Source organism: Lissotriton vulgaris, chromosome 2_1, assembly GCF_964263255.1.
Source record: "Lissotriton vulgaris chromosome 2_1, aLisVul1.2, whole genome shotgun sequence".
Taxonomy (NCBI): Eukaryota; Metazoa; Chordata; class Amphibia; order Caudata; family Salamandridae; genus Lissotriton; species Lissotriton vulgaris.
This window is the reverse complement of record NC_141687.1, coordinates 240,671,566-240,697,062: the sequence shown is the minus strand read 5'-3', so window position 1 is coordinate 240,697,062 and position 25,497 is coordinate 240,671,566.

Genomic DNA, 25,497 nt, shown 5'->3' with positions numbered 1-25,497 from the left:
CACGAATGAATGAAGACCGGCGCTGAATGGGTAAGTAACAGCCGACTGAAGCTGAACTTGGACAAGACATAGGTCCTCATCCTCAGATCCACCCCTACGGCCTGGGATGATCCTGGTGGCTGACCACACTGTGAACCGCTCCAACACCCACCGACCATGCACGCAACCTATGGGTCATCCTCTACTCCACCCTCTCCATGACTAAACAGGTCAACGCCATCTCCTCCTCCTGCTTCAACACCCTCCGCATGCTCCGCAGGATCTACAAGTGGATCCCCACTGGAACGAGAAGAATGGTCACCCAGGCCCTCATCAGCAACAGGTTGGACTACAGAAACGCCCTCTATGCAGGAGCCTCGGCCAAACTCCTGTGACAGCTCCAACACATCCAGAAGGCCTCAGTCTGCCTGATCCTCGACATCACTCACCGCAGCCACATCACATCCCACCTGAGAGACCTGTACTGCTCACGGTCCACAAGAGGATAAACTTCAATCTCCTCACCCACGCACACAAGGCACTCCACAACACCGGACCAACGTACCTCAACAGACGACTCAGCTTCTACACCCCCACTCGCCAGCTCCGCTTCACCGACCTCGCCCTCGCCACAGTCCCCACTTCTGAAGAGCGACCTCCGGCTGCAGATCATTTTCCCACCTCGCCGCCAAGACCTGGAACACCCTCCCCATCCGCCTCCGGAGACCCAAGACCTGCTGACCTTCAGAAAACTCCTCAAGACCTGGCTTTTCGAGCTGTAGCAGCATTCCCCACCCCAGCACCTTGAGACCCTCACGGGTGAGTAGTGCGCTTTATAAATGATATGATTGATTGAAGGTGGAGCGAGAATAACGTTTTTTGACTTGTAGAGACTTGCTTAACTTGCTGTCATCCTTCTTGACAATCGTGCCAAGTTTCACCCCCACCCAATCCTCCATTGCTAGGGAGACCTCTCGCACTCCGTGCCTCCTATCATAGTTGTATTTGTATATTTTCTGTGCCTTCTCCAGGTTGCTTCTGACTCTGATGGTGACCCTTTGCTCAGCAGCCTCAGGTTCATCTAAACGTTGTTGTCACTTGTGAACGGTTCTCTTACCCCCAGGATCTTGAACGGGCTGTATCCATTTATGGTGGGCGTGATGCGGTACGCCCATACCATGTTTCCTATTTCTGCTTACCAGCTTTTACCCACACTGATGGCTGCTTGAACGGAACCCATGATCAGCCGGTTAAACCGTTCAGCAAGGCCATTACCTGCCGGGTGATACACTGGGGTATGTTTAGCTGTTAAGCCTTTCCTTCTGATGAATGCATTCCACTTCTTCGAAGTGAATTGGGGGCCATTGTCTCACGTAATGATTTTTGGGATTCCTTCCCTCAGAAATGTAGTGGTGAGAAAGGGAATGACTGCATCCGTGTCCACCTACTCACACACTTCCACCTTCGGCCACTTGGAGTACCTGTCGACTAGGACTATCACATATTTGGGTATCCCCCAAGAGTCCAGAATAGGGCCCATAATGTAAATCGACAATGCTTCCCAGGGGTTGTTGGGAGTGGTGAATTCACCCATAGGAGACCTCAGCAAGGTCACTGACTTGTCTGCGATGGTGCAGTGCTAACATGCTCTCATGTACATCTCCACATGGTTGTTAATGGCAGGTCAACAGTATGACTGTTTCATTCTCCTCTTCGACTTCACGATTCCCAGGTGACCATCATGCATGATGCTGAGGATGCGATCCCTCAACTGTCTAGGGGGGATGACTTTGTCTCCTCTTAGTAAAAATATGACATCGTCACTGAGTGTCAACTCGTCATGCACCTCATAAAATTTCCTGAGGTCATCTCCCATGTGCCTCTTCTCAGACCACTCTGTGTAACAAACGTCTTCACTTGCGGGAGTTGAAGATCCTCATCGTAGGCTGTCTCCCAATCCTAGGCACTGATGACGTTCTCTTGGTCCGTCGTGAATGCTACAGAGTGCTCGTCCCATTCCGTGTGTGTTAGTGCCCCTTTCATGGCCACAGAGCGGCTGAGGTATTCCGCCACCTTGTTCTTAGACCCTGGTAGGTACTCAATGTCGTAGACGAAATCCAACAGTCTGAGGGTCATCTTGGCGATGCAAGGGGTAGCACAGGCATGTCCGCTGGACGTGAGGACTTTAATCAACGGGTTATGGTCCATTATGAGGGTAAAGCGGGAGCCCCGGAGGTACTGGTAAAATTTCTCCATGGCCTAAATGGATGCCAGCATTTCCTTCTCGATGATGCTGAACTTCTCTTAGTTAAGGGCGAGTGAACGGAATGCAAAGCTTATGGTGGTTTCCGTGCCATCAGTGAACAGTTGGAACAGGACCGCCCCTAAACCTTTCTCACTGGCGTCAGTCGTCAATATGCTGGGAGTCGAACTGTCGTATCCGTGCAGGGGGACAGCATCGCAAATGTCCTTCTTGATGTTCTTGAATTCCTCATTGGACTTTGGCGTCCAGATGAATGTGTTCCTCTCCTTTAAGATTTGGCGCAAATGGTGTGTTTTAGTTGCAATATTCCAAACAAATTTTCTGTAGAATTCTGCTAATCCCAGAAATGAGCGGACTTCATCCTTGCTTCGTGGCCTGGATGCAGATATAATGGCCTATACATTGGCTTTCTTCTGAGAAATCCCTTTGTCACTAATCTCGTGCCCCAAATATGTCATGGTGCTTAAACCAAATCTGCATTTCCCTAGTTCCGCTGTGACGCTGTTCGCAGACAGTTTCCGTAACACTGCTTTTACTTTGTCGTTGTGCTCCGCTTTGTGTTTCCCCATGACAAGTATGTTGTCTTGGAAGTTTAAGACGCTGCTGATTTACTTGAATAACTTGTGCATTCGTTTTTGGAAAACCGCGGCTGCTGATGCCAGGCCGAATGGCATTCGCCGGAATCTGTAGCAGCCGAAGGGAGTGATGAAGGACGTCAACTTCCTGCATGGGGGATGGAGCGATATTTGATGAAACGCTGCTTTGCGGTCTATCGTGGAGAACCAATCGACTCCTTTGGTTTGAGCCAGCAATTCATTAATTCTGGGCAACGGAAATGTGTCCACGATTATGTTCTCTGAGGTTAATGCAGAGACACACCTTCCCATTTGGTTTCCGTGCCACGACCAAGGGTACCAACCATTCCGCGCTTTCGATAGGTTCGATTATGCCATTTTCCTCCAAGTGCTTCAATTTAAGTTGCACTACTTCTCTGCAGTTGAAGGTAATATTACGGACTTTATGGCTGACTGTTGCGGCACCTTCATTGAGTAAAATCTTGAGCGTGAACTTCAAAAGCTTCCAAATTGTCCCACCAAATACTAAAGGAAACTCTTCTTTCAGTTTTTTCTCTTGGGACAGAGGTGGGTTATTGGGCAGGGGTACTTGCGTGGGTCCACTGGGGTGGAGCTGGATGCCCAATACTCCTTGGTCAGCCCACCACGGAACAGAAGGTCCATTTTCGGCAATGTACAGTTTGACTAAGGAGTCCCTCCCTTTGAACTCAAATTTAAGCTGCCGGAAAAAAATCATGGGGATTTTCTCTCCTGTGAAGATGACTGGCTGTACATCAGTGGGGTGTAGATGACTCCCTATAGTGTCAACAAAGTCCCTTTCCCATACACTCCTTTGGATTATAGTGTATGGGGAACCAGAGTCCGCTACCATGGATACCAACACCCCCCCCCAATGATCAACATACAGGAGGGCTTTTTACTGCGGTTGCAATCGATACCCATGACATGATCATCAATGCATAAAACACAATCATCATCAACATCATCTACCCCACCCTCAGCATCTGATTCATACATGACACATTTGATCACGGAAATGCTGGGCTTCCTTCTGCAGACTTTACCAAAGTGTCCCACAACACTGCAAAAGGAGCATTTTACATGGACCGCAGGGCAACTTCTGTGGGCCATGTGCGAATGAGTACCACATCTGTAGCAACTACCTCATTACTCCTAGGGCTTTTGTTGTATCCTGCAAATTTCTTCATGGGTCATTTATTCTGTCTGTTCCCCGCACCGGGAGCAGGTTTGTCGCTTGAAATCTTTTTGTCACTCACGTTGCACACAGTGGGTTTATTCTCACTTTCCAGTACAAGAGAGAAGAGAGACCCTGCCGTGGATAAAGAGGCCCTATTCAAGGGTCCTGGGATATAGATAAACTTAATGGACCAGAAAGCACAGCCAAAAAATATAATTACAACATGGCAATGAAGTCCATTTTTCTTTTTATTTTTTCATTTTCTTTTATGTCTTTATGAATTTATACAATGATAGAAAACATTTTTTTAATAATAGATATATATTTTTGATAAACATATTCAACAATTGATCCCAACAAACTCACAATTTATAAAATATTTCTCATAAATCAAAGTGACGTCCCACACAGCACCATTCATACCTCATCATTCTTCACTCATGATACAGTCATACAACAACATTCATCCTCAATAGCTACAGTTAAAAATCAATTCAAGATACACAAATGCCTGAATGGAAGGTCAGACGGTATATTTCCGTCTGTAAAGACATAAAAGAAAATGAAAAAATGAAAAAAGAAAAAGAAAAATGGACTTCATGGCCATGTTGTAATTATATTTTTTGGCTGTGCTTTCTGGTCCATTAAGTTTATCTATATCCCAGGACCCTTGAATAGGGCCTCTTTATCCACGGCAGGGTCTCTCTTCTCTCTTGTACTGGTTTTTTCCCCCCTACCTGCCTATTATCCTGTTTCCCCTGGGGAACCCCCTTCTTTTTGCAGTTATTCTCACTTTCCCTCTTAGCCACCACTGAACATCTTTTTGACAATTCTGCCATCCTCACAATCGTGATGATTTCATTAAGGGGAGGCATCCCCACTGACCCACAATTTCTCCTGTACATTAATGTTGACTGTGTGCATTATTATTTGATCTCAGACTAGATCGTCATGAAGGTGGCCACATTTGCAATTCACTGCAAGTTTTTTAAGTGCCGCCACATAGTCCTACACTGTTTCCGTCTCATTTTGTTTCCTTTGAAAAAAATTGGATCAGTCTATGGCAGTGCACCCAACTGGTTGGTAATGACTGTCAAAGTCTCCCAATGAGTGCTGAAATACATCAGTATCATCCTGGCCCCTGGTCTCTTTTTACCATGCCCTCATACACCCTCAAACCTTCCGGCACTTTTGACACCAAAATACTCAATTGTAAGAACTTTGCACTTGTGCCATACAATTGACTAAGTGAGGATTGTAACGTTTAAAGACACATGTGCCCTAAATAGAGCAGGATATGGTGCCATAATATCATAGTCTGACATAAATATAATGTCCTAAATATAGTTTACTAAAATATGTCCCTATCAGAGTTAGTAAAACAATATCTAAGCCCAATGGGACACTATTATTTTTAACAATGTAGGACATAAGATATATATATATCCAATGCTATTTCTGTAGTTTACTCTTTTCAATGAGTTGCTTGTGAGCTACTAATTGCCCTATATCTACCTGTGAGTAGACCTTCTGTGTGCAACCCACCATACTGAATTTGAAATGTTTGCTACACTGAATTAATATAGATATACCAAAATCGAAAAGGCTCTAGTTGACATGGAAATATGTATATTTTCAGAACTTATAAGCTAAATTTCCAAAATATGTTAGTTATTACAATATTATTACTCTGGAGCCAGGGGCATTGCAGCTATGACTGTTATGCATTACCCTTGCAGAGGCATTCCAAATTGACAAAGCCATTTTTACATTACTACTGGCAGTCCTGCGTAATGCACTAAGGTGATCACTGCTGGTAATCTTGCATATGATGGGCACTAATGTAAACTTGCTGGATGGAGGCACTATAACAACTCTAACAATATCAGAAACTCCGGATGACTTTCATTCAACATAAGTAGCTTTTAATACAGAAAGGGGTGGAGACCCCTGCTGTAGATTTATTCTGACATACAATAGGAGCGGGTGACAACGCAAGGCATCAAATGCCAGATTGTTGTATCTGTTTCTTTATGAGATAACAAATCCCATGACATCTTCTGTCAGAAGGTGGTGCTGAGAATATTCTGAAACATCCAGTGTCAGAAAGCGTCTGCTGGCATACCATAAAAATAAAAACTTTTCCGGCGAGAAATCTCAAACTCAGAACATGTTAAAGTTATTGGTAGATGTTGGACAGGCCTCGTGCACGGGTCGCTCCCTCCCCGCATGATAGGGTCCGAGCACCGGCTCTCCCGGTGTCACCAGAAGAACCATCCCGGGAACCCCCAGAAGCAACCCGCAACCCGTCCCCCACGGGACTCCTGCTCCCGAACATCCCAGCATCGGCTGACCCGGGCATCCGTCAGCACCATTGCCCGGCCCCGCCACCATCTTGGACACTGCACCACGAGGCCGCGTGGCCTCAGCTCGACCCCAACCCTGGGCCTGGCCAGGCCCCGACATCGAGGCACCACCATCCACCCAGGAGGTGAACGGACCACTTGGCAGGTCAATGGGAGAGAGGAGTGTCGATGGCTCTCCCCGCCAGGTGCCGATCGCCCCCAGCCTCCCCGGGCGCTGGCTCCACCCCCCTGCTGGGTGTCTGGACTCCCTCATCCCGGACCTCCCGACCTCCAAGAGCGAGGGTCCGGACATCAAAGGAGGCCAGACCTATAACTGGGGCAGCTCCAGAGCAGGGCGGCAGTTGTATCCTGGAGTCGAGAGACACCTAGAAGAACTCATCCTTGACGGACTGCTGGCGCTGCCGCAGCCCTGCCTTGTGAACCATCGTCCTGCCTGCTGGCGCTGCCGCGGCCCTCTGCAACCTACATCCTCGTCGGGACCTGCTGGCGCTGCCGCGGCCCTCTGCAACCTACATCCTCGTCGGGACCTGCTGGCGCAGCCGCGGCCCTCTGCAACCTACATCCTCGTCGGGACCTGCTGGCGCTGCCGCGGCCCTCTGCAACCTACATCCTCGTCGGGACCTGCTGGTGCTGCCGCGGCCCTCTGCAACCTACATCCTCGTCGGGACCTGCTGGCGCTGCCGCGGCCCATCCTTGTGTGAACCATCGCCCTTGCCGGCTGGCGCTGCCGCGGCCCTTCTCAAGTGAGACTTATCATCCGAGCCTGCTGGCGCTGCCGCGGCCCGACCTTCCAGAACTCCGAGCTCGAGGATTGAGAGCTATTCATCGTACCACCAGTACCAGACCGGTACCAAGACTGTCCCGCTACCCTTTTCCCCTCAGAGACTAGAATTGAGAGGACCTCGTGTCCCGATCTCACTGTATCGCTGATAACCTTGCTTCAAGAATCTTATATAAAGAGTGTTGACCTCATCCTTGTGTGGTGTCCATCTGTGGGGGGGGGGGAGTTACTTGTCTGTACGATCGCTGGAGACGGCCCTCTCCGGAGGCCTCTCCCCTTGTCCTCGGCCGACCCTCCAGGTCTCCGTCTAACATTGGTGGCCAGCGGCGGGATCCGAACCAACGCGTAATCGTACAGAGAGTAACTCACCCCACGACTCAACATAAATGACAACAAAAGAGAGCGGATCCACAGAGAAATTCCAGATGGAGAAACTGGAAGAGTACAACCATCGAGAGCTAAAGCAATTTTGCATAGAGCTAGGCATTGCTACCACCGGGCTGAGCACGAAAGAGGACTTCAAACACGCCCTAGAATCTTGGGCAGAAACGGGTACGGCCGTATCCCAAAACCAAAACCGCGAGGCGCCAGAAACAAACACCACTCCGACAGAAGGAAGGAGAGCGGGTCTCTCCCTGGAGGAGATCCAAGAACGAGAGAAAAGCAGACTCCATGAATTAGAGTTGGCACGGCTCCGGTTGGACGGAGAGCTGAAACTGGCGGAACAAAAGATAACATTAGAACACTTGCGGCTCCGAGAGGAGCGGGAAGAGAAATAAAGGCAGAGAGAACTCGAAGAGAAAAAACTGGCATACGAACATGAGCGCAAGCTAGCGGAGATAGAGATGCGGGGTGCCCGAGCGCCCGAACACCCCGGGCACTGCCGAGCCAAAAGTCCACATCCCCAAGGATGTCGTCAGAGAATACTATCGGAACGACGATATCCAGCAGTGGTTCAAGGCCTACGAGATCGCCATGACCTCCCACCGGATTCATCGAAGTGACTGGGGAGCCGGGCTATGGGGGAGGTTCGTCAATGAGGGGCGCGACGCCCTGCTGCAGCTCCCGGACCACCAGATGACATTCTATGACCATATGAAGGCCGCCCTCCTCACTCGATACGGACTCACGCCCGAGATGTACCGCCAGCGGTTCCGCGACTGCAAGCGGATCCCGGGTACAACTTGGGTGGAGTACGTGAACTATTTCAGCCGAGCCTTCGAGGGGTGGATCGAGGGCAGCCACGTAACTACCTACGAGCAACTCTTTAACCTCATTGTGTGGGAGCACCTCTCCAACAATTGCTTCGTCGAGCTCAGGCAGCACCTCCTCGACAGTAAACTGACTGAACCTCGGCAGCTCGCCGTTGAACCCGACCGATGGGAAAGCACTCGAGTTGCCCGAAGCGGGCCAAGTGAGCCAAACCGAACCAACCAAGGTCCCCATCGCCCCGAGGAGGAGGAGGCCAGGGTCGGGGCAGAGACGCTGTCCCGGCGGCTCCCGCCAGCCACACCCCGCCCCCGGCCGGTAAGGGAAACCCTCCGATGCGTCCAGGGTTCCGAGCCAATGTTACTTGCCACCGGTGCCAGCGGACCGGCCACTATGCCAACGACCCTAACTGCCCGAAGAACCAGAGCCCCATACCCCGCCAGGTCGCTGCCGCCGCCCTGGGAGAAGAGCATGCTCCCGAAGATTATGAGGAGTACGACCAAGAGCAGCCCGAGTGGGAACCAGCCCCCCTGGACCCTGGTTTGCCTAGGGGAAAGAGACATGATGCCGCAGGCTCCCCTACCCGCCAACACAAGAAAATATAGCCAGTGGGTGAACATCAATGGGCGCAAGGCCGAAGCCCTGCGTGACACCGGGGCCAGTGTGACGGCAGTCCGCTGTCATCTGGTAACCCCGGAACAGATCTTGCCAAACGTTCTTTGCCCCGTCCGATCAGCCGACAATTCAGAGAGCCTGTGTCGGATGGCCTGCGTCCCCTTCGAATGGGGAGGAGTGTCCAGGATGCTGAAGGTGACTGTCCGCGATGATGCCCCGGCGGACTGCCTCCTGGGAAATGACCTCGAAAGTTCCCCCTGGGCACCTGGGGATGTTGGGCCTCCCGGACTGGGCCTGCGTAACGACCCGGTCCATGGCCGCCCGCACCATCCCCAGTCCCGAAGAACCCGAATGGCCAGCACCTCCTCCCCCGGTCGTCCCGGAGAGAGACGCCCTTAGTACTGACCCCCCAGAGCAAAACCCAGAAGGGCCCGCTCGGCTCCAGGACCTTCCAGAACTGGCCCAGTGGCGTCAAGAGGGTGGACCCACCCAGGAACAATTCCAGCAAGAACAGAAGACCTGTCCCTCCCTCGAGGGACTCCGACAGCAAGTCCTCGCCCAGAGCGCAGGAGGCACCGCAGGGGCACACTGGATCTATTGGGACAATGACCTCCTCTACAGCGAGCAAAGAATTGCTGAGTTGGGGGCCAGCCGGGTGCTGGTGGTGCCCCTCCGCTTCAGAGACTTCCTTTTGAACTTAGCGCACGATGTCCCCCTTGCTGGGCACTTGGGACAAGACAAAACTTACAACCGCTTAGTAACACACTTTTACTGGCCCAAAATGCGAAAAGATGTCTCCAACCACTGCCGGGCCTGCCCCACCTGCCAGGCCAGCGGGCAGAGCGGCCGAAAAATCAAAGCACCCTTGCAACCATTCCCCGTCGTCACCACCCCGTTCGAACGGGTGGGAATAGACATTGTCCCTCGCTTCCTACTTCCACAACAAGATCGCGGACATACACGACAGCTTCAGCACTCAACCGACGCACGCCACAACCGCAGGACCTCCACCCACCACCACCCTTCGCGCCTGGACCCCGGTCAACACCGAAGACACCATCCACACGATGAACTCCGTCCACTCCGGATCTCCAACCGACCCCTGCCCTCACCACGTCTTCAACAAAGCCGACGCTGTCATCGCACCCCACCTGCGGGACATCATCAACACCTCATTCGACACCGCCACCTTCCCCGAGAGCTGGAAGCACGCCGAACTCAGCGCTCTACTGAAGAAACCTACAGCAGACCCCACCGAACTCAAGAATTACCGCCCCATCTCGCTACTCCCGTTTCCAGCCAAAGTCATCGAGAAGACCGTCAACAAACAGCTGGCCACCTTCCTCGAGACGAATGGATCCCTCGACCCATCGCAGTCCGGATTCCGTGCCAACCACAGCACCGAGACCGCCCTCATCGCCGCCACCGACGACATCCGAGCCCTGATGGACAACGGGGAAACAGCGGCCCTCATCCTCCTAGACCTCTCCGCGGCTTTCGACACGGTCTGCCACCGCACCCTAGTGCAGCGCCTCAGCAACGTCGGAATCCAGGAGAAGGCGCTGGAATGGATCGTCTCCTTTCTCGACGGAAGAACACAAAGAGTCCGCCTACCACCGTACAAGTCAGAGGTCACCAAAGTCATCTGCGGCGTCCCTCAAGGATCCTCACTGAGCCCGACTCTCTTCAACGTCTACATGAGCCCCCTCGCGGCCATCGCACGCCAACACAACCTCAACATAATCTCCTACGCCGACGACACCCAGCTGATCCTCTCCCTGACCAACGACCCCGCCGCCGCCAGAGCCAACCTGCACGAAGGGATGAGAGAGGTAGCCGAGTGGATGACGACGAGCCGCCTGAAGCTGAACACAGATAAGACGGAGGTCCTCATCCTGGGCTCCTCGCCCTCCGCCTGGGACGACTCCTGGTGGCCCCCCGCCCTGGGCACCGCACCCAAACCGACGGACCACGCACGCAACCTGGGCTTCATCTTGGACTCCTCCCTCTCCATGACCAGGCAAGTCAACGCCGTCTCCTCGTCGTGCTTCAACATCCTGCGCATGCTTCGGAAGATCTTCTGGTGGATCCCCACAGAGACCAGGAAGACTGTCACCCAGGCCCTCGTCACCAGCCGACTGGTCTACGGCAACGCACTCTACGCCGGAACCACTGCCAAGATCCAGAAGAGACTCCAGCGCATCCAGAACGCCTCAGCCAGACTCATCCTCGACATCCCACGACACAGCCACATCTCCGGACACCTAAGAGACCTGCACTGGCTCCCGGTCAACAAGAGAATCACCTTCCGCCTCCTTACCCACGCACACAAAGCTCTCCACGACCAAGGCCCGAGCTACCTCAACAACCGAATCAACTTCTACGCTCCCAAACGCCACCTCCGATCCGCCAGCCACGCCCTCGCCGCCGTCCCACGCATCCGCAGAGCCACCACAGGAGGAAGGTCCTTCTCCTACCTGGCCGCCAAGACCTGGAACTCCCTCCCGGCCGACCTGCGCCTGACCCAAGACCACCTCTCCTTCAGGAAGAAGCTCAAGACCTGGCTGTTCGAGCAGTAGCGGCACCCCCCCCCCCCCAAAGCGCCTCGAGACCCTACGGGTAGGTAGTGCGCTCTACAAATGTCTTTGATTGATTGATTGATTGATTGATTGATTGTGGGGCCCCTGGACCCCCGAACAGCACAGGGGCACCGGTTCATCCTGGTCCTGGTGGACCACGTCACCCGCTATCCCGAGGCCATTCCCCTTCGGACCGTAACAGCACCAGTGGTAGGCCGAGCCTTAATGGGGATCTTCTCTCGAGTGGGCTTCCCCCGGGAAGTCGTCAGCGACAGGGGCACGAACTTTATCTCCAAATATATGAAATCTCTCTGGCAGCAGTGCGGGGTTACCTACCGGTTCACGACCCCCTATCACCCGCAAGGAAACGGACTGGTCGAGCGGTTTAACCGCACTCTCAAGGGGATGATCATGGGCCTGGAAGAACCCCTACGTCGCCAATGGGACGTGCTGCTCCCGTGCCTCCTCTTCGCCTACCGAGAGGTTCCCCAGAAATCTCTCGGTTTTAGCCCCTTCGAGCTCCTGTACGGACACCCTGTCCGGGGGCCCCTCAGCCTGGTCAAAGAAGAATGGGAGATGACCCCCCAGAAGACCCCTCCGGACATGTATAAGTACCTCCTGACCCTCCGCAACCAGACCCGGCGATTCAGGGAACTCGCCAAAGCCAATCTTGAGGCCAGTCAGGAGGACATGAAGAAATGGTACGATCAGCATGCCTCCTCCATTGAGTTCGAGCCCGGTCAGCAAGTCTGGGTGATGTCTCCAGTTGAGCCTTGTGCCTTGCAGGACAAATGGACGGGGCCCTTCAAAGTGATTGAGCACAAGGGCCCTGTCACCTACCTAATAGACATGGAGTCCCCCCGGAACCCCCTCCGGGTCCTCCACGCCAACAGACTCAAGCCACACTTCGTACGCTCGGAGCTCAGCCTACTGATGGCAACAGATAGTGGGGCGGAAGAAGACTCCGAGCCCCTCCCTGACATACTGAGGACCGGTGAAAAAGATGGCTCAGTGGAAGGGGTCCGACTCTCCGATGCCTTGACCCCGGATCAACGCCAAGACTGTCGGGCTCTCCTGCTGCAATTTGCGAACCTGTTCTCGCTCACCCCGGGGGTCACCCCCTGGTGCCTCCACGACGTGGACACTGGGGATAGTCCCCCTATTCGACACAGGGCGTACCGAGTGCCGGATTGGGTGCGCGCCTGCATCCAGGACGAAGTCTCTAAAATGCTCGCACTCGGAGTGATCGAGCCATCCGACAGCCCCTGGGCCAGCCCAGTCGTACTGGTCCCCAAAGCTGCCGCCCCGGGCACCACCCCGAGCTCCGATTCTGTGTAGACTATCGGGGCCTGAACGCTGTCACCCGAACCGACGCTCACCCCATTCCCCGGGCAGATGAACTGGTTGACCGTATGGGGGCTGCCCGCTAACTGAGCATCTTCGACCTGACAGCGGGCTACTGGCAGATCGGCCTCACCCCCAGAGCCCAAGAACGATCCGCCTTCTCTACCCCGGATGGCCACTACCATTTCAAAGTGATGCCATTCGGCATGAAAAATGCTCCAGCTACTTTCCAACGACTCGTGAACCAGGTATTGGCGGGCCTCGAAGAATTCAGCGCCGCCTACCTGGACGATATCGCTGTGTACAGTCGTCACTGGGCCGACCACCTTCACCACCTCCGAGAAGTCCTGCACGCCCTCCAACAAGCCGGCCTTACCATTAAGGCCAGCAAATGCCAGATTGGCCAGGGGTCCGTGACCTACCTCGGACACCAAGTGGGGAGCGGTCTGGTGGCCCCCCTCCAGCTCAAGATCGCTGCCATCCAGTCCTGGCAGCCACCCGTCACCCAAACCGAGGTCCGAGCCTTCTTGGGGCTCACCGGATACTACCGACGGTTTGTGAAAGACTATGGCAGCATGGTGGGGCCCCTCACAGAACTCACATCCAAGAAAAACCCCAAAACCGTCAACTGGACTCCGGACTGTCAAGCGGCCTTCGAGAAGTTGAAGGCCGCCATGTGCACCGCCCCCGTGCTCCAGGCCCCCGACTACAGCCGGGAATTCATCGTCCAGACGGACGCCTCGGATCATGGCATTGGGGCAGTCCTCTCTCAACTCAACGCCGAGGGGGTCGATCAGCCAGTGGCCTTCATCAGCCGACGCCTGTTAGCCCGAGAGCAGCGCTGGAGCACCATCGAGCGGGAGGCCTTCGCAGTAGTATGGGCCCTTAAGAAACTCCGGCCCTACCTCTTCGGTACCCATTTCAGGGTACAAACAGATCACAGACCCCTGCAATGGTTGATGCAGATGCGGGGGGAGAATCCAAAACTGTTGCGATGGTCCATCTCCCTGCAGGGGATGGACTTCACTGTGGAGCATCGCCCTGGCCAAGACCACGCCAACGCGGACGGCCTGTCACGCTTTTTCCGCCTCGGCGAGGAGAGTACCCAAGAAGATGGGTGACTCTCCCCGCCTTCAGCTGGGGGGGACGCATGTTGGACGGCCTCGTGCACGGGTCGCTCCCTCCCCGCATGATAGGGTCCGAGCACCGGCTCTCCCGGTGTCACCAGAAGAACCATCCCGGCAACCCCCAGAAGCAACCCGCAACCCGTCCCCCACGGGATGCCTGCTCCCGAACATCCCAGCATCGGCTGACCCGGGCCTCCGTCAGCACCATTGCCCGGCCCCGCCGCCATCTTGGACACTGCACCACGAGGCCGCGTGGCCTCAGCTCGACCCCAACCCTGGGCCTGGCCAGGCCCCGACATCGAGGCACCACCATCCACCCAGGAGGTGAACGGACCACTTGGCAGGTCAATGGGAGAGAGGAGTGTCGATGGCTCTCCCCCGCCAGGTGCCGATCGCCCCCAGCCTCCCCGGGCGCTGGCTCCACCCCCCTGCTGGGTGTCTGGACTCCCTCATCCCAGACCTCCCGACCTCTAAGAGCGAGGGTCCGGACATCAAAGGAGGCCAGACCTATAACTGGGGCAGCTCCAGAGCAGGACGGCAGTTGTATCCTGGAGTCGAGAGACACCTAGAAGAACTCATCCTTGACGGACTGCTGGCGCTGCCGCAGCCCTGCCTTGTGAACCATCGTCCTGCCTGCTGGCGCTGCCGCAGCTCTCTGCAACCTACACCTTCGTCGGGACCTGCTGGCGCTGCCGCGGCCCTCTGCAACCTACATCCTCGTCGGGACCTGCTGGCGCTGCCGCGGCCCTCTGCAACCTACATCCTCGTCGGGACCTGCTGGCGCAGCCGCGGCCCTCTGCAACCTACATCCTCGTCGGGACCTGCTGGCGCTGCCGCGGCCCTCTGCAACCTACATCCTCGTCGGGACCTGCTGGCGCTGCCGCGGCCCTCTGCAACCTACATCCTCGTCGGGACCTGCTGGCGCTGCCGCGGCCCATCCTTGTGTGAACCATCGCCCTTGCCGGCTGGCGCTGCCGCGGCCCTTCTCAAGTGAGACTTATCATCTGAGCCTGCTGGCGCTGCCGCGGCCCGACCTTCCAGAACTCCGAGCTCGAGGATTGAGAGCTATTCATCGTACCACCAGTACCTGACCGGTACCAAGACTGTCCCGCTACCCTTTTCCCCTCAGAGACTAGAATTGAGAGGACCTCGTGTCCCGATCTCACTGTATCGCTGATAACCTTGCTTCAAGAATCTTATATAAAGAGTGTTGACCTCATCCTTGTGTGGTGTCCATCTGTGGGGGGGGGGAAGTTACTTGTCTGTACGATCGCTGGAGACGGCCCTCTCCGGAGGCCTCTTCCCTTGTCCTCGGCTGACCCTCCAGGTCTCCGTCTAACAGTAGACTAAACATTGTACGCATTTCATCACAAATAAAGTACAGGTTTAAGAAATTGATTTGGGTTCTAGGAAAATGAAAAGTGACTAAATACATGGTGGTCGGTGGGAACCCTACAGTACTACATCCTGTGACCTCTTTCCAGAGCCAGGCACAGATAAGGAAAGGAAGCAGAGTGCAAAAGGGGTGGTTGGGCAGAGTGACGGTTTGTGTGTAATAACAAACCTATTAGTGAGAAAGAGATGGATGAAGATATGGGCGAGGGAACACGATTAGTGGTCAGAGGCATAGGTATGAAGCAAGCACACTGGAATGAGTAGGTAAGGTGCAATGATTTTGTGCCACTAGTTATGGAGACAAGGGGTTAGTAGAACAAGCATTGGCATAGCCAATATTTCTCGCATTTGGGACCATATACGCGTTTAGCCATGCAACAGTTGGTGTTGTTGCACCAAGGATAATCTGCTGCATAACTAAATACGTATAGGGTCCAAAAAGTGAGACCTATTGGCTATGCCAATGCTTGATTGTTTTTTGTTGATGTTTTGTTTAAGTTGCCAGATCTACAATAGCTGGACATGGTTTTTGTTAACTGTCCTTTGCATCAAATGAACTAGTTTTCATTGCTCTGAATGTTGTTTCCATTCTTGTTGTAGGAAGCAGTCATTCCCGGGGGTGTGGGGGCTGCCAAACTGTGCGCATGTGCCGAACTTTGCAAATGAGAAAAAGCCTGGTGCAGGCGCAATTTACAAGTGTGGAGTGAGTGAGCCCCAGGCAGCATGACTCACTCACACAGGAGTTCATGCACTGCACCTTCATACACAGCATGGTTTAAGGAAACTCGACCCACTCCCTCCCAGGCATCGAATACATACTTACCAAGAAACTCTGAGAAGAGCCTGCGTGCTGCACGAACGGCTGGTGAGGTGTGTGCCTGGTGAAAGCGTGCACTGATGGCTGGTGGTGTGTGTGTGCCCGGTGAAAGCGTGCACTGACGGCTGGTGGTGTGTGTGCCTGGTGGAAGCGTGTACTGATGGCTGGTGGTGTGTGTGCCCGGTGGAAGGGTACACTGACGGCTGGTGGTGTGTGTGCCCGGTGGAAGGGTGCACTGATGGCTAGTGATGTGTGTGCCTGGTGGAAGCAGGAGCATTCACAGCATAGAAGACACAAATGAAACTGACAAAGAGGGAGGGGGAGAAGTGAGGGGGAGTGTGGGCAGAGGAGAATGATTCACAGGGATAGAAGACACAAATGAAGCTGACCAGGAGGGAGGGGGAAAAGGGAGGGGGTAGTGCAAGCAGAGGAGCCTGATTACAGCAATAAAAACACAGATGGCAGCTGTGCACGTGCTCGTGCACGTGAACGCAAGCTGGAGGCCAGCAAAAGCCACTGGTGGCACTTTTAAAAGCCACTTACTAAATGTCTCAAAGAGACAGCGTATGCGCTCTCTCAGGCGAGACCTAAAAAGGGCACACACCGGACCAGATAGCAACTATTCTAACAGGGATTTCCAGTAGGATCAGAGGTGAGAAGACACTGAAAGGGGTCACATTAACTGATTAGTACTGGTAATAGTTGGTACATGTACTCTGCATATATGTTGTGAGACCCAGTGGTGCTGGAACAATTTTCAGAATGGGGTGGTGTTATATCGGTGTACAACTGTTACCACAGATTTTTTACAACGGATTCCATGACCACGGATTTTTTACAACGCAGGTCATGTTACAACGGATCCTTTTACAACGCTATTCACAACAACGCAGGTACTATTACAACGCAATACCATTACATCGTAAGTATAATTATAGGTAAGTTTATCTTTTTGGGGGTTTTTGGGTACAGGGGTATTTTTAGGTTTAAGGGCTGGGTTTTGGTTTTGGGGTACAGGGGTATTTTTAGGTTTTAGGGCTGGGTTTGCGTTTTGGGGTACAGGGGTATTTTTAGGTTTTAGGGCTGGGTTTGGGTTTTGGGGTACAGGGGTATTTTTAGGTTTTAGGGCTGGGTTTGGGTTTTGGGGTACAGGGGTATTTTTAGGTTTTAGGGCTGGGTTTGGGTTTTGGGGTACAGGGGTATTTTTAGGTTTTAGGGCTGGGTTTGCGTTTTGGGGTACAGGGGTATTTTTAGGTTTTAGGGCTGGGTTTGGGTTTTGGGGTACAGGGGTATTTTTAGGTTTTAGGGCAGGGTTTGGGTTTTGGGGTACAGGGGCATTTTTAGGTTTTAGGGCAGGGTTTGGGTTTTGGGGTACAGGGGTATTTTTAGGTTTTAGGGCTGGGTTTGGGTTTTGGGGTACAGGGGCATTTTTAGGTTTCAGGGCTGGGTTTGGGTTTTGGGGTACAGGGTTTTTTTTAGGTTTTAGGGCTGGGTTTGGGTTTTGGGGTACAGGGGTATTTTTAGGTTTTAGGGCTGGGTTTGGGTTTTGGGGAACAGGGTTATTTTTAATATATATTTACAATTTAAAAAATTAAAATTAATTGTATTAATATATGTTTTATTTTTTTAATAAATAATTTAAATTAATAATACATTAATAATAATTTACTTTAAATATTAATTTTATTTACTTACCTGTAATTATACTTACGATGTAATGGTATTGCGTTGTAATAGTACCTGCGTTGTTGTGAATTGCGTTGTAATGGGATCCGTTGTAACATGACCTGCGTTGTAATGGATCCGTGGTCATGGTATGCGTTGTAAAAGGATGCGTTGTAACATCATATATCCGTTATATCACTGAAGTCATGGGAGTGTGACAAATCTAAGTGCCACATAAAGAACAATTGTAGCAAATGCCCAACAGAAATGAATGTGCCCATCTGTAACATAACTGTTGCTCATGTAAAGCACTTTGATACCTTCGGGTCTAGTTTGCGCTGTATATAACTCCCCCCAAAAATTTTAAAAAATGAACTACGCCCATTCAGAAGGAGAACGGGAAGGCTGTACTATGTAGACAGAGGTAAATTTTGGAGCACACTGTTGCAAATATATTACTAAAGCATAGTGCAGTAGCTTGCGTTTAAAGGAAGCACATTTGCTATTGAAATTGCCACTAAATGTGCACAAACATGCAGTTGTACTGATATAACTATGCAGCGCACAAAAGATAATGCGTGGAAATTTGGATTCAGAAAATATTTATCATTTGAGCATCATCAAGCTTATTGTCTTGATTTCTTTTGATCCTATTAAAAAGTTTGTTTCCATCATAATTTCTAATTACAAAAAATGTGCGTTATTTGTACTTTACAAACTGCTGATATATTTTGGAATGTTTGTACAGTTCATTTACAGGTATATACATTTTGATGTGTGTTAAAAAAATTGACATCATGTGGCTGATCCTTTCACACTCCCTGTACCAAGCGAGATCGTCAGATAGTTACGTTTACAAATGCCTCTTAATTTGCAGCCAGTGATAGAAAAGTAGAAATCCAATCTCCATGTTAAAATAATACATTATCAGACATTTGACCTCTATTTTTGAACGTTCATGAAATGAAACAAGATAAAAATGCATCTCTATTGCTCATTCACCTTCTGAACCTCAGCATGATTGTTTTGGTGTACTGCAGCACCCCCAGAGCCCGTACGCCCAGCAGCTATGGTGAGACCTTGTTTTGTGGAAGAGAATTTCTCAAGGCAATCAGAGGTTACTGGGTTCCCGTTGTAACATTCGCTGCCTATTATCTCTGGTGTCCAGGTCCACCTTACTATTGGACCTGAAACTAAGTACAGCCCTCGAGCAGTGGGTGTGAGAAGTTAGCCTGGCATATGATGTCCACTAGTTCTAGTAGGCACCTTGCACCAGTCTAATCGACCCTTATTGATGGTGGTTGTAAAGTCAACCTTATAGAAAGCTATCCCAGGGGTAGCAGTGACGAGCAGTCTTAAGGCTAAGACTTCAGAGAGCGAATTAAGCGAGTTCTTTAATCAATTATAATCCCTTGAAGACCAAATTAAAGCACACCACACAACTATATATGTATTTATTCTAAACACAACCCATATGCACACTTTATGAGGTCAGAGGTAAAAGTACAATACAAGTTACTTAATTAGCATACAATAAGTTGCACAGTATATGTTTTGCCCTAGGGGTCTCACAAACCATATAATAAAATAGTGGTATAAGAACCACGTGAGAATTAGAAAGCAGGCCTGGGGCCTGTGTAATCGATGGGGCTACTCTAAACAACCAAAGGTTAGGAAGTAGGAGGCTCACGGGAGCCGCGTGCAGTGATAAAACACAGCTGCTGGTTACCATTGACTTTCTATGGGAAACAAACAAGTTGCAAATTTAAAATTTAAGGATACTTCTAAATAAACTACTATGGAACCCTTTTGGACTTAGACCCTAGGAGGGCCAATACCCTCGAGACTACCAGAGTACTCGTGTTACCTCACCTTCGGAAGCCGGGTGCATAGGTCTCTTTTGGTGTCGGGTTTCGTCATCGATTTCAATGGAGTTCTGCAAAGAAGCAGAGGAAAAGTGTCCGGGTGGATCAAAGGGTGGATCGAAGATCTGTAAAACCTGAAAGCAGAAGGGACAGAGTCTGGGTCACTTGCCAGGGACCAGGGCGGCGATAGGAAGATGCCACCAGATGTCGGGTGATTTCAGGAGAAAAGGTGAAGCTTGTCTTTTCAGCCACGAGGTCCAGGAGGCGTCGATGATGACCAGGAGCTGGATTCGAGCTGTCCCACAAAGGATCTAGTTGACTCCGGTGTCGGTATCCGGATTGGACCCAACAAGCCTTGGCATGCAGGATGTCGAGATTGGCTTTGGTGCAGACCAGCAAGGTCCGAGGAACTTCTCCTTTGTAGGGGAGTTGGAGCAAGCCTGGAGCAACCAGGAAAGCAAGTTAGATTAAAAGAAAAGTCTTTGGGGGGCTCACTAGCGAAAGGGCAAGGAACCGCAAAGACGCGTCGAGCTGAAATGCAAAAGCGGGGCCATGGGACACTCGTGGAGTGGGGGCCTCTGAGCTTCGGTGCAAATGGTGCTCGGTTCTGGGGCTTCAAGCACCCCAATGCACAACTTCGAGATACCTCGTGAAGTAGGTGCAGCTTGCAAAATGCAGGATGTCCAGGAGTTCCGGTCCCACGTCTCTCGTGTCCGCCACGGGTCTCAGCTTTGCTGTGAGCGAAGGTCGGGGTCAGAGATGTCTGGAAGTCCGTGTCCTGTGTTGCAGATTCTTCGGGATCCGGTGGGAGCCTCGAAAATGCAGACCAGCAAAGTTGCTGTTGGTGCATGTTTGAACAGGGTTGTCACTCCTTGACCACAAGGGAGATATCTTCTGTCTTCCAGTCGAAATGGAATGTCGAAGGTCCAGGATATAAGTTTAGGGGCTGGACTACCTTTAAGGTCCCTCCTATGGGCGGACCTGGGAAGGGGGTGGTTAAACCCCTTTCCCTTTGTCCAGTTTCACGCCAGAGCTCGGGCAGAGTGCCCCAGCAACCAGTTTGAACTGGAAAATGCATGGAGCACCTTGTGTGGCCCAGGCAGTGTCTGGAAAGCATTCACTGAATGCAGCCTTTCCTGCCCCAATACACTAAAGCTTGTCTGGGGAGGTGCCAGCACCTCCCTGGACAGGAAACCTATTGTCCAGGCCTCCCCTGCCAGACTTTCGTCCAGCAGCAGGAGGGCAGACTCGTGTCTGTGGCAGCAGCATCCATTTTGTGATACTGAGGCTCCGTTTAACTTTAACCGGGTAAACCAGTAACTACATGTCTTCGCCCTCTAGAAGGGTGGAATGCTACCCCCACCGCCAGAACTGGCAGGGGGGGGGGTAGTATTCCAAAGTGTTTGACACCTTAAACAACATGTTTTGATAAAGCCAAACCAAAGTTAGCATTAACTGCGAGGATTATAATGCACTTAAGAATATATGGTATGGCTATATCACAGAACAGCTATAAGGAGATCGTTCAGAAAGCTGCAGAGGGGCTCAGCTCATGCCAGGGCACCCTCTCACATAAAACCAAGCACTCTGCCTCCAGTATTGTTAAGGCTTGCCATAGGAGTGACTTATAGGTGTATATGTGTCTATATGTATATATAGATATAGATATACTATATCTAAGTAAGGGGTGATTACACCACCTTACCCAGGCTGTGTGAACAGACCTGTGGTGTCAGTTTGGAAGGCAAACCTGGGGTGGCATAATACATGCTGCAGCCCCTGGTAGGCCTAGGGTGCACCTATGCCCAGGGTACACTATACACAGGCTCACAAGAGTGACCCAGTAACCAAGCTGGTATGTACCTAAAGTACATGGTATCAATTTAGAGAGAGACCAGCTGGGCTGTGGGCCTGATTAGCAGGTCCACAGCCACACTAAAGTCGAAAAACCAGAGAATCACAGCAAAAAGTGGGGGTAACCATAGGAAGCAGACCCTACTCTCCTACAGTTGGCTCTCAGGATAGTGAGAGAGAGTAACCCAATGCTTATGCAAGAGGTAATAAGGATAAGACTTTGAGAACTCAGTAAATAATTTAAGCACCGCAATAACTCTTAAAAAATTAATTTCCATTTAGTGCTTTACTTTTAGAAAAATAAAACACAAACTCCCTAGCCTGTTTCCTAGCTAGAAATGTGATTTCAATATCACTTAGGCGCCAAGCACTATGCTCTTCACAAAGTTAGTACCGTTGGTTGTACTTTCAGATGCAAATCACAAATACTGGTGCCATGGATCCTGATAAATAAATAAAAACACGCTCACTCAGTTGTCTTCTGAAACGGCTCAAGGGCCACACAATACATTGTAGTTGGATGAAAGGATCCTACCTTCATGTGTTGAACTGAATAGGATATTGGCACATCCTACAAATATCTTTTCAAGTTAACAGGTGTCAGCAATCAGCAAATTAGGAAATTGGAATTTCTTATACACACACTCACACAAAATAACACACCTATACTTATGAGGACCGGACATTGACCGTAATGAAGTGTGTAATTACTATTCTAGCTCCACGCACTCTTTGATAGTAGGGTAGTGTGGGAGGGATGGGCGGAAACAGAAGCTTTGAGGCCGGATAGGGGTAATAGTGGAGTGCTTTATTGTTCAAATGATTGAATAAAGAGAAAGAAAATAAATATATATATATATATATTTCTTGGGGGGTGGGTGGAATGAGAACACAACGTCAGTTCAGTTCTGAAAGAAAATGATGAAACAGAAATAGACTCTTCTTGTTCCTGTCTTTTCCTCCCAGTATCTTCACTGTTTCCTCTTCCTTAATTCCTTTAGTTGCCTTGTCAGGCTGGAAGGGTCCCCGGAGGCTTGTAGAGGAAGTAGGCAATAAATACCAGGGACACGGTAAGTATAAATGTAAGGAGAAAGTTTTCTCTACGCTTTACCACAACCGGGTGGGAAGAGCGTTCATGCATTAATGAGAGAGGGACGTAGACTAAGAAGAAATCAACAACAACAAAAAAAAAAGAGAAGAGAAAAAAAAGAACTGTCTGTGTGCAGAGTTTGTTATGGGGTCAGTTCTAGGGAAGGGTTGTCAGGGATGCGAGCAGGGTTTGGTTTCCCTTTTTAGGTCTCGGCTAGCATAGGCTGCGCATGCGAAGTCTCGCTGGCGAGATCTTATGTCTCAGAGTAGCGAGGCTTAAACCCGCCCCTCTTCTCCATTGGCTGGCCTCCTAAACGGCAGCCAGCCATTGGATAAGAGGTCGCTGTGATGATCTCTTTTCGCTGTAAGCCCCATCTTTTTTGGATTGAGGGGTGTGTTTTTTCGTTTCTTTCTCTAAAGAGAAACACGCCCTCAATCCGAAAAGGACGGGGCTCACAGACTCCTGCTGCCGGCCGCGGCTGGCCAGTTCTCAACTTTCAGTTGCAACAACCTCTATTTTCGTTTCTTTCTGTTAGCCTTTCCATAGGAGGAGCTCAAATATGACACCCACATCAGGTATTTTTATTCTCTGTGGGCGCTAGCAAAGTTGTGTAACTTGTTCACCTAGTGCCAAGGTCCTAATTCCCCAATGACTCACTGATGTAATAATTCAGAGCTGCACAATAGAAACGTAGCTTTTAAAAGGAAAGGAGTAGTGATGCAACAACGTCTGTTCACTTGGTGAAATTAATAGTTTCTAGAACTTCCAGTTTCACTACAAAAATGACCCTGCGGAGACCGGGATCGACCTGGTAAAAGCGGAGCTGCGCAAACTGTTCCCTTGGTTCACCGGGAGGATGGCGTTGAGTGAGAGATCTGGGGCTGGGGGCAAAGAGTAGGTCAAACGAGGCACCGGACCAAGGCTGAACCTCCCAAGTTCACAACAGCAGCTCCCTGGCCTTCTCTGCTCTCCCTGCAGCTGGGAGGACGCCTATTGCCAGTTGAGGCGGCAGAGTCGGCTTCCTTAAGCGGGCCCCCCCAGCAGTGGTACGTACTCAGATGGGCAGACTCCGGCAGCCCGACTGAATGCAGACCTGATCCTATGGGGCGAGGGATTGAAACCGGCGGTGCGACACAGAACAGGCTCTTACACAATGGAGCCAAGAGTCAAAGCCTGCTGGACAGAAATATGTGAATCGCCCATGGTGCCTCGGAGCCTCCGTCCACACACAGCGCCCCGCTCCCCGGAGCCCGTGCCTCCCAGAGTCCCCCGCCTGCCCCCGGAGTTGCCGATTCCGTGTTCCAGGGATAGACTGGGCTCTTGGCAGGCAGGCTGCTCAGGCTCTTTCAGCTGGTGCCAACCGTTGGCCATGGGGCTGTGGAAATTTAAGTTTACGAACTGAACATCATCTGCGCCAGCTTGTCACCCACGTATAACCTGCACGGCAGCCATTTTGGGTACCATGGTCTCCCTGTTCACGATCGATCGCCAGCGCGCTCCCCTGACCCTGCGAGCGTCCTCCGCGCACCCTGGCTGCCCCCTCCCTCACATGCACAAGTCCGCATGACCCTGTCCTTGGGAGTCGCACCCGCGCCTGACCAACACCTCCTCTCCTTTCATGAATACCCCTCTGTTGATAAGCTCCGCGCTTGTTTGTCCACTCAGACCATTCCCCTCATGAATACTTCTCCTTTGATGACCCTTTCCTCTGAATCCGACCGGCCGCACGAGGTCCCAGGCCTTCACCTAGTCGGAAGACGCAGTTTATTGCCCTCTATTGTATGAAGTCACTCCTCTTCAAAGGACCCACTATTGATCAGGACCTCCCCACCCCCTGGGATACGATCAGGCGCACACATCCTAAGAATCGGCAGAACACTCAGCTGCGTGATAACCCCCTCCTCTTATCAGCAGGTTGAGGACCTCTATTGTGGAGGCATGTGGGGGTGGGATTGACACGAGGATTACGGGGATGTCTTTTTCCTTGCTTCACAATGTCTTGATTGTAATAAAGAAAGGTCACATGCCATAAACCAGTGTATAAGAGGCCAGGCCTCAGAGAGGCTGTTAGAGCACCTCGAGACGATACCTTGTTGTCTGATCTGATGTGTTGTGCTCCGTCGGAATAAAAACCTCTGTTTCCTGCCTTCCAGTCTCCAGTGCCTGTCTCTTTGTTTGGTAACCAGAATGGTATAGAGGCGGTTAACGCCGGGCAATCTTGAAACAGGCCGACAGCCCTACCCTTTTTCTACAATTGGCGTCCCAAAGCGTGGGGCCCATCAGCGACACGTGGATCCAGTGGGAGAGGTCCCGACGACAGAGTGAACGACTGTAACGATCGGGAGAGCTCCTGTCCGATAGACCCTCGTCTGACAGCCGATCATCCGAACTTCACTAGTTCTGAACAGACCTCTCTCGAGTGATCTACGGTCCTGACTGGGAACCATCAGGAGTGCCGCGAACATCACGAAGAATAGAGGACGATCGGGCGCTGGATCCGGAAGACAGGAAACTGTCCATGCGGTCCGGGTAAGGTCGTGTAAACGCGACAAAATTACGAAATGATTGTTTGATTTGGATAATACTAGTATTACGCTTTGTTGAGTCTTCTGGAGATTCACCGTCTGCAAACGGAGAAACAACAGGCTCTCTCTTTGCAAGCAGTGAAGGATAGGTAACGCAGACTTTTGTCCCCGTTGTAATCCGTCGTGCCTATCTTCCTCCCCCACTGTTTTCCCGAACTCTCGTTCGTGGATTGTTGTCTGGAGATTCTCT